We start from the raw sequence: 8,015 nt of genomic DNA on the forward strand, positions 1-8,015 counted from the left end.
TTCCCTCACAATTTTACATCACCTCATAGCTACCACATATTTGAATTTCTAAACATGAATGATAAAACTTATCTAGGAAAATTTCTCCCTAGAAAAATGTCTAATTATAAGTAATGGCTTTATAGGCTCTTACGCAGAAGACATAAGAGGCTGTCAATATGAAGTTCATGATGCTGAAGGGATATTGATAGTCTCAAAGTATTTTATCCGAGTATTTCTAGGTTTTCTTGTAATAAGAAACTTCAAAAATATAAACACCTATATAGCATTAAATGCTCATATTGCATCACTACCCCATAAATTCTCATCTACCTTTTAAGCTATAATACAAGACTTTAAAAATTTTTGTTTGGCATTTTATTACATAAAACTTTGGTGGCGTTCTTCTCACTTAGACATCTTAATAAGTCTGTCTATGCTCCTGTTATCTAAGAATCTTCTTAAAATACTCACACTATCACACCCAGGTGTTCTAGATTTGGGATCTGAACATGTGCACCTAGAAGCAAGGACTAATTAGATACAAGTTCCAAGAGAATTCCCAGGTGTAATTTAGTGAAGAGATATTTCTTTCACCTTAAGCTTCCATTTAAGTGTCACTGGTTAATATAATAATAGCTTTCACTTTTATAGTGTTTTATAGTTTACAAGGGCTTTGAAGTTTGGTTCTCACGGAGCCCTTCTGAGGGAAAGATGGCAGATATTACTATACCTATATTACAAAGGAATATACAATTGGGCTCAGGGAGATGACATTAACTGCTCAGGTCACACAACCAGGCTTGGAGCTAGAAAAGACACTTCAGAATTCTGATTCTAAGTATTCTTTTCTCCCAAACACCAAAACCAGGCAGTAAGCTTCTTTCTGACTCTGCCCAGGAAGCTACAGGGAGCCAAAGAAAGTGAGTAAGGGAGTTGAAAGGATCACAGTCACATACCACCGGTGGTCAAAAGGTACAAACTTCCAGTTACAAAATAAGTAAGCCCTGGGGATGTAATGGACGGCATGGTGACTCTAGTTAATGATACTGTTTTACACATTCGAAAGTTGCTAAGAGAGGAGATCTTAAAAGTTCTCATCACAAGAAAGAAAAAAATTTGTAACTGTGTGTGGTGATGGATGTTAACCTGACATATTTTGATGATCATTTCATAATGTATACAAATATCAAACCATTATGTTGTACATTTGAAATCAATATAATGTTATAGGTTAATTATATCTTGATAAAAAAGAGGAAATGTTCCAAAAAAATATATTGGTATTCACAGAAAAAAATCACACACCAAGACTGCCTACGTTTGCTTTGGTCTAACCGTTTCCATCTCTATCGCCCGCTTCTGCTAGTCACTCTTCAAATCCCAAACTAACACTATTGTCGTTTTTTGTTTCCTAAAGCAGGAAGCAAGACCAAGAAAAGTCTTCGCCTGCAAAGTCCAGACCAGCCTGCAGCTACAGCCAAATCACCCGGGATGCGTAGACTGGTGAAGGTTTCTGACCTTCCTCCAGCCCAGTGCTTCTCAAATTTACTACCCATTGGAATCATCTGGGAAGCTTTTAAGAACCCTGATGCCCCGATAAATTACTTCAGAATCTGTGACTCCAATGCGCAGCCAAGAGTTAAGACCCACAGTTCTAGGTGTGTTGAGTTACTGGAGCCAGATTTTAACTGGTTCCCTAAGTGACTTTTATTAAAAGTTTGGGAACTATTGGCTTAGAGCCAAAACAAAACCAAAACCAACAAAAAAACCACACACAGAAAAAGTTGCGCTTTTTTTTTGCGGTACGCGGGCCTCTCACCGCTGCGGCCCCTCCTGTTGCGGAGCACAGGCTCCAGACGCGCAGGCTCAGCGGCCATGGCTCACGGGCCCAGCCGCTCCGTGGCACGCGGGATCCTCCCGGACCGGGGCATGAACCCGTGTCCCCTGCATCGGCAGGCGGACTCCCAACCACTGCGCCACCAGGGAAGCCCAAAAGTTGCTTTTTTAACTGAAAACCATCAGACTATGAATGAGTATGCTTGGGTTCAACTTTCCCAGACATACCCTCCTCATTTGCTCATAAGGGGGTTGGACTAGTTAAGGGGACTTCAAAGTGTGGTGTCGTTAATAGCAGCATCAACATTATCTGGGAACTTATTAGAAGTGCAGCTTTTGGGCTATACCCCAACTGTACTGAATCAAACTCTGGGGCGGGGCCCAGTGGGCTGGGTGGTTTTGGTTTGTTTTTACGATGTTGGGGGTAGGAGTTAATTAATTAATTTATTTTTGCTGTGTTGGGTCTTCGTTTCTGTACGAGGGCTTTCTCTAGTTGTGGCAAGCGGGGTCCGCTCTTCATCGCGGTGCGCGGGCCTCTCACTATCGCGGCCTCTCTTGTTGCGGAGCACAGGCTCCGGACGCGCAGGCTCAGCGGCCATGGCTCACGGGCCCAGCTGCTCCGCGGCATGTGGGATCTTCTCGGACCGGGGCACGAGCCCGCGTGCCCTGCATCGGCAGGCGGACTCTCAACCACCAGGGAAGCCCCAACGGGCTGGGTTTTTAAGGAGCCTCCAGGTGATTCTGATGCTGCTCAAGTTTGAGAACTTCTGTGCTAGCTGAAATTTACATACTCTATTTGCTCTAAAATTCTACAATTCTGTCCCCTCCAAAGGAAACCTCAATCCACACCATTCTGGAAGAGCTAGAAGGGGTTTGTCAGCAAGCTGACTGCGTTAAGGACAACTTTGGAGAAACCTTTAAATGATAACACAAGGAAACATTGCTTGATGATGAAAGACGTGGGTGTCGCTCATGATAATGCTATCACAACTTCAAACCGACGCGGCATTCGCGAAGGACAGTCCAAGGACGGGAGCGCCCTGCATAGGAAGACAGCAGGTGAGACTTTGCCTAACCCCTCAAATCATCCTCAAGCAAAAAAAAAGAAAAAAGGCCTGACTCACTTGGACCACGAGGCTCACGTGAAGCAAGGAGACGCCATGTCAGCGCTTAAGTCCGCACACTGGCCAATTACGGGCACCAGAACTGGAAGATCCCTCACCTGGTCGGACCTCCTTTTACAGACAGAACTGAGGCCCCATCAGGAGATGTGAGCTGCCCAGGGTCCTAGCATTCTATAACAATCAAACTGTGACCGGAATACATGTCTCCTGAGTGATTGACAGCTACCCCTCCCCCTTACTCTCTGGGGTCTAGATAAACTTCTCTCCGTCCTTCTATTGTCAAAACGTACTCATCACGTGCTCCAGCCATATCCATCCCACCTGCTCTTCGCTCTCACGTGGTCCCCGTGGGAGATCAACAAGGATATTGGTTGAAAACAACCACAGCTGAAGATGTTCTCTTCACCTCCTGGAGAGCCTCATTTAGCCTAATGCTGGCGTTTTACATCCATAGCCACCTCCCCCGAGAGGCGCTTGCAGCCTCCTTTCTCTGCCTAATGCTTCCTGGGGCCACATGTGGGAGACAGGATGAGCGCCTCTCTGCTTCAGTCCGACAGGTCCAGAGAGACTGCAGCCTGGACCCCGGGCCTGCAGACATTTCTGCCGTGAGCGGGAGGGATCTTGGTGACTGACCCCTGCCCGGCCTGCCCCTCAGGACCTGCTGGTACCAACCCTCTGTCTCTTTACAAGGACTGTGGTTGCTAAGATTCCAGAAGCCTTAAGGATTCAACGTGGCAACCAAAGGAAAAAGAGAAAAGGGGATGAGAATGAATATGTACTTCATGCCAACTGCATGTTTGGGAAGGTTCTAGAATACACACAAGGACACAGCGGCTTAAAAAGGTGTAACTACTTGCCAAAGATCACATGGTCAGAGCTGGTGTTCAGAACAAGGTAGGTCTGACCTCAAAGTCATGTCCAAGGATAAAGACTCGGCCTCCTTTTTCAGGTCGGTGCTTTGAGCTAAGAGGGAGATCAAGGTGGACAACAGAGATAAAAACCCGTTTGGGGCAAAGTGTAACTAGGACCCCACCCTTTCACATGAACTGATAGGTTATTTAAATAAAGGTCAATAGAAATTTTAGCTTTTCTTTTTTTCTAAAAAAGCCTCTCCCTAAAAAGTACAAATTTTTTGTTGCTCAAAAAATTTAAAGCATTATATTTTTTTATTTCAGCATGGAAACTCCTTGATAACCTAAGGTGAGAAGCTGAGAACAAGGTTTGTACTGGAGGATGCAGGCTTCCTATCTAAGAGGATTGGAAAAAGCAGCAGAGTGAGCAGGTCCGCAGGCTGAGAGATCTGGGATGAAATCGCCCCCTTCTACTAGCTGGTTTGTTTTGGCAAAATCATTCTTTTTGAGCTTCCGTTCGATTGTCTTAACCACCTTCTAGGATTTTTGTGAAAATACTAAATCGTGTATTCTCTCACTTTTTCTTTTTTTTTTTTTTTTTGGCTGCACAGCACATGGGATCTTAGCTCCCCAACCAGGGATTAGAACCCACCCCACCTGCCTTGGAAGTGCAGTCTTAACCACTGGACTACCAGAGAAGTCCCCTAACTCGTGTATTTTAAATGCCTATAACAGTCTTTTGTAAATAGTAGGCACTCAAGAGACAGCTATTATTACTCATCACATTATATTGTAATTATTCTTATAGCAAAATGTATCAATACTAATAAGGAGAAGAGTTAAAAGAGGTCAGATGAGAACAATAAAAATAGTGGGAAGCACAATGAAAAAGGTTAGCGAGGCCTCCATGATAACAGAAACCCTTTAAAGAGAAATGAGTTCGTTCTGTTTTCCGTTCATCACAGCCCCCATGGGAGGCTATGGCCTGAGGCTCGGCCCCTGGTCTGAGCTTTCTGCAGGGGACTCCGGGTTTCACCTCAGTCCGTGTCTGCACAAATGGCCTAATTATATGTAACCACCAGCGAATGGGAGCAGCTCTCAAGTTTTCATCATTTGCAGATAAATATCAAGAGGTAATCATTTTCCCCTGAAGGCTCCCTTCCTCTGTGAGCTGGGTTTTGGTTGTGGGACCTCATTTACTCAGCTGTGAGGTAGTTTAGCTTCGTTCAAACCACGTTTGCTTCTGCTGGTCTGTCATGCAAGAAGTCAGAGGGTGAAATCCCCAGCCACAAGGCTTCGTCCCCAGGAGCGGGCCCGGGGCTGGTCCCGCGATGTGGAGTCCTGCCTGTACCGGGCAGCTGGGCCAGGCAAATGGGGCAGAAAAGCAGAAAGCTTCGCTGCATGCCAGGAAGCCGTGAATTCTCTCATGACAGGATAATGAAGGAGGCTGGGAGAGCTTGACGGTCAGGGGGGATATGTCTGCCCCTAGTATATAGCAAGGAATTTTTTTTTTTTAATGTAGGACCTTGTTGTTCATCTGTTTTATATATAGTAGTGTGTATCTGCTAATACTAAACTCCTAATTTATCCGTCCCCCGTCCCCTTTCCCTTTTGCTAACCATAAGTTTGTTTTCTGTCTGTGAGTCTGTTTCTGTTTTGTAAGTAAGTTCATTTGTATCATATTTGAGATTCCACATACAAGTTATATCATACATTTGTCTTTCTCTGTCTGACTTAACTTCACTTAGTATGATAATCTCTAGGTCCATCCATGTTGCTGCAGCAAGGAAATATTGATGTAGCGTGTTCATTCATATGTATTCATCACACATACACCTTAGCAGAAAATTTTTTACATATTGGTGACATGGCTTATTGAGAAAGAGAATTAATTACTTTGCTCGTCATGTAAGATGCCTCTTCTAGTTGGGTCTAGTCTTGGGGCTGATCAGGGCAAGTTTATTAGGTGCCAAGGACCTACTATCAAGGGCCAAGAGATGGGCTGCCCAGTTCCCTTTCCAACACCGAGCACGGGTGATGGGAGGAGAGAAGGGTTTCTCCGTGAATAGAATAGACCCAGGGGAGGGGTTCTGGCTCCTCTATGTGACCCCTTGTGTTGCTGAATCTCAGAAAACTAGAAGAGAATGTTCAGATGCAGTGTATTAAAAAGTTGAAATCTATCCTCACAGTGTAACTCTGGAGGCTTCTCAATTGCTCCATCCAGGCAACACTGCCCACTGCCTCGTGGCCCTTTCTTTTCACGGCCAAAGGCAGCAAGATGGCAGGCTTTTGAAACTAAGTGGAACTAACTCAAGAGCATGCCCTCTGCAGGTCTGCTCAGATTACCTAAACCAGAGAAATTCCCATAACCTCTGAAGGTTCTTGAACCTTTGGGCATGGCGTTAGGGCAAATCAGCTACATGTAAGAGACATGAAATTAAAAATACGCACATATTCCAAGTAAGAAATTTATTTGATCAAATGACAATATGTGAAGATATTTTAAACTGTAAGGCTCCATTCAGTCGAAATGTAAATTTATTATAAAGTAAAATGGTATCAGTGTAAATGGCACCTAAAAGCAGAAAGAATGCAATCCCTATAAATAATGTGTCTGTAAAACCCATTCACAAAATCCTTGTGTACTTTAAAACTAGATTGCAAGTATATCGGTAAAATCTGTGAATAGTACTTAAAGTGGGTTTCTTAAATTTCCCTTACAATATGTTGTTACATACAAGGTACTTGGGGTCCTGTGATGATCAGAGCATGGCTACCATGAGTGAGAAGATGTGTCCCGAGTGCATGGCAACCTCGAGTTCCCTGCACAGTGTCCTAACCCTTCACATCCTTGGGAATTTGAATTGAGTGGGTGGGAATTTCTAATCACTCTAGTTGGGGATAATTAGAAAAAGAGGTTGGGAAACCAGGGTTGGAAAGAGGGAAGGGAGGGGAAACGGGGTCAACGGTTTCTGCAGAGCAACTTTAGAAATGACCAAGAAGGGCTTCCCTGGTGGCGCAGTGGTTGGGAGTCCGCCTGCCGATTCAGGGGACACGGGTTGGTGCCCCGGTCCAGGAAGATCCCACACGCCGCGGAGCGGCTGGGCCCGTGACCCGTGGCCGCTGAGCCTGCACGTCCGGAGCCTGTGCTCCGCAACGGGAGAGGCCACAGCAGTGAGAGGCCCGCGTATCGCAAAAAAAAAAAAAAAAGAAGAAATGACCAAGAAAATGGATTTTAAAAATAATAATAACAGTGAATCCTTGGAGCTGTACCTCAGGGTCTGCACCAAGCCCCAAGGGTTGGGACTGACCAGCCTTCCCAAGTGCTCGGTCAGGAGCCACCATGCACTAGCATGAAATCTTCACTGGCAGGCAAGGTCATCACCTGGGTACACTGGAGACAGGGCAGAGTATGTAGGTTACACAACGTTTCCTAAATATTTTTTCCAGCATCCAAGTGACTCTGCCTTTGGGGCCATGATAGGGCCTGGGAGGCAGGAATCAGCAGCTCCAAGTTACAGAATCAGAAAAACTTCAGGCATATGGAAGGAGAACCAGACACGAAGAAGGTGGCGTCTCCCAGTGGGCACAGCATTAAAGTGAAATGGACCATAGGGAGAAACGGAAAAGATCCCAGGAAGCTAAGTGAAAAATAATTATGTAGCACCCATTATTACTAATTTAAGATCTAGAAACATCATAGGGTTTGTGCTATTAATTTATAAATATAATATTTATGAGGGCTTGCAAAATATCATAACTGACATACATTCTGGTATAAACGTTACAGTCCAGCTTCATACAACGGACTTGATGTTACATTTAAACGTAGTAGATTTGGGGTAATATACAGAATAATTTTTACAGACCATTTTCTGGACCTTGGTCACACAGCTAAGTGAAGGCCAAAGAACACAGGAAGCATCTCATTGGTGGCTTTGGCAGCAAACATGTTTTTTATCTATGCGTTACATAGAGATACACTTGTTCATTTGTATACATAAATTTATAAAAATTATTCATAGGTGATCTTTTATGTTTTCTTATCTGCTTCTTTGCTATCAAGTCTAGTGGGAAGACTACTCAATGTCTTCAGCTCCTTTTCTCTGAGACTAACTGTTGTCCTTAGAGGGATGTATTTAAAAATAGTTTCGTGTTTCCCATTCAAGCTAAATGGCTCTTTGAAGATTCCTAATCTTTTTTTTTTTTTTTTTTTTTTTTG

Source organism: Monodon monoceros, unplaced genomic scaffold, assembly GCF_005190385.1.
Source record: "Monodon monoceros isolate NGI ecotype Baffin Bay Population unplaced genomic scaffold, NGI_Narwhal_1 Super_Scaffold_15, whole genome shotgun sequence".
NCBI classification, from domain to species: Eukaryota; Metazoa; Chordata; class Mammalia; order Artiodactyla; family Monodontidae; genus Monodon; species Monodon monoceros.